The 2,500-nt window shown below is 37.6% G+C and overlaps 1 protein-coding gene across 1 annotated transcript in view; it reads right to left on the bottom strand.

The window, feature by feature from the left end:
* Nucleotides 1-2,500, bottom strand: part of LOC125034828 (hemicentin-2-like) — a 406,622-nt gene that overhangs the window by 158,402 nt on the left and 245,720 nt on the right. The window lies entirely within an intron of this gene.

Here is a 2,500-nt window from a genome sequence, read left to right as displayed (position 1 = left end):
CGACACCACACCTCACCACAGGCACCACACCGGCCTAGCGTCGTACCTCTGGCAGCCTGAGAAGATCTTTTTATCGCGAAGAGAAAATAAACAAATAAACAAAAACATGCAAACGAATGAATAGTGATAGCAATAAACAGTGAATAGATACATACATGTGGATATGTAAATAGGTAGATAGATGAATATACAAGCAGATAGATAGATAGATGGATCAATATATATATATATATATATATATATATATATATATATATATATATATATATATGTGTGTGTATATATATGTATGTATATATACATATGTGTGTATGTCTGTGTATTCCTACTTCTATGAGTATATCTGAATATATGTATTTAGAGTACAAATATATGTCACAATGAGTAGAAGATAATACTTCACTGGAAAGATATACGCGTATGCAAATAAATCAAGTGCGGTCAGATTAATTGCATGAATTAATTTGGACACATATCTCTTCATCCTTTAGTGAAATATAGAGACACACAAACACACAAATATCTGATTGGTATTTGATGAAGTGTACCTGAAAACAAAAACAAATACATAACAAGAGGGATATATACACAAGCATCGGAGTATCCACGTGTTATGTTAGTTAATGTGTTCTTCTGTACATCAACAAGTCTATCTGTTAGTTACAGTAACTCAAAATCTTTAGAGAAATCAAAATTAGAATGGGGTAATCCGAGTCTTATATAAGACAAGTTATCATGCCACGTAAACAGTGCATTCTATAAACGAAACAATTGAAACACAGATCCGCACAAGATGGTACCAACAGAATCCGAAGAAGGAGGGACAAAAAAAAAAAGAAAAAAAAAAGAAAGCGATTGGATTCCATCTATTTCGTCTCCCTTTCTCAACCCTTGTTCCTTCCCCTCTCTTCCCCTCCTCCGATAGCTACGATGTTATTTCTCGCTTTCTCCTACACCCCTTCTTTGCCAGCTTTCCTCCCCTCTTAATTCTTGTTCTCCCCTTCTCTTCTTCCCATTCTGCTCCGTCCCCAAATTTGCCATTCTTCTCTATCTCCTTCGTTCTCTTTCTCCTTTTTTTCTGGGGGGGTTTTGGTCGTGATCTCATCCTCTTCTTCTGTTTCTTTGTCCTATTGACCCAGTGCTTTTATTTGTGATTCCCCTCTTCGGCTTCCCTGTCTTTCGGTTTTTCATCTTCTTTCGTTTTTGTGTCTGTTTGTTTTTCCTTGAGGAGTTCTTACTTCAGTTTCTTTCTCTTCCTCTACTTTCTTTCTCTTTCTCTCTCTGTGTGTCTGTGTGTGTGCGTTTATGCCTGTCTGTCTGTCTGTCTGTTTTTTTGTTGTTGTTTTTTGGTGTGTGCACGTGTGTGTTTGTGCATATGCATTATTATCTTATATTTTCAATTTTCCCTCTTTCCAGGTTCAATATGAACTTTATCAATAAATGCATTCAAGTCAATCTTATCATCTCGATATATCTCTTCCTCAATAACGTCTGCCCTTGGCGTATTTTTCTTATTATATTTTTTTTTACTCTTTAAACACACAAAACTTTCCTCTTGTCCGCTTTACCTTCCTTTTTTTTTTTTTTTTATTTCCCTTTTTTCAAATTTCAAAACACTCATCCTTTCCATCCTTCACCTTCTTTCTTCCCCATGTTTATAATTTCTTCTTTAAGGTCTTCTTTGTGTGTCTATACATCTTTCACCGTGTCTTTGTCTTTCAACATTTATCTTCTATTTTCATGTTCCTCCCTTTGCGTATTCAACTTTCGGTTAGGTTCTCACCCTTTTTCGTGGGTATATTTTTTATCAATCTTTTCATCTTCACATTTTTCAACCTCTCTTCTCTTCGTTTTCTCTTCCGTCTCCTCCATTCTTGCTTCTTCTCACTTTCCCAATTGATCTTGTTTCTTCCCTTTTTCTGAGGTCTTCGCTATAACACATCTTCCTTCTCTTTATTCTTTACTCCCTATTCCTCTCTTCTCTTTTATTCCCCGTTCTAATGTATGTCTTTCTCGTTCCTAAATTCCGTTTCGTATTTTTTTTCCTCCGTTATTCTCCTTCTCTCCTTTCTCCTCCTTCTACTGCCCCACCCTCTCCGTTGCCTTGTTTTCCTTCCATCTCTCTTCTTATTCCCATTCCTTAACTTGATACCACATTTCTTTCCTCTTCTCGTAGATTTCTTTCCCCCATCATTCATCCTTTTTTTCCCCTTTTTTCAAACCTATCTCCTACGTTTCCTTCCATCATCTTCCAGCCTCCCTCCCTCTACACCATCTTCCCCCTCTTCATCTTTTCAGCCTCCCTCCCCTTCTTCACTCCACTCCACTTCACTCCTGCATAGCTTCTCTCCACTTCTCCTCCTCTTCTTTATCATCTTTCCAGCTTCCCTCCCCTTCTTCACTCCACTTCACTCCTTCTTCATTTCCCTCCACTCCTCCTCCTCCTCTTCATCATCTTTCCAGCCTCCCTTCCTCCCTTTTTTTATTCCACTCCACTTCA

The sequence above is a fragment of the Penaeus chinensis genome, chromosome 2 (assembly GCF_019202785.1).
Source record: "Penaeus chinensis breed Huanghai No. 1 chromosome 2, ASM1920278v2, whole genome shotgun sequence".
Lineage (NCBI taxonomy): Eukaryota > Metazoa > Arthropoda > Malacostraca > Decapoda > Penaeidae > Penaeus > Penaeus chinensis.
This window is presented reverse-complemented; position numbering and strand designations above follow the sequence as displayed.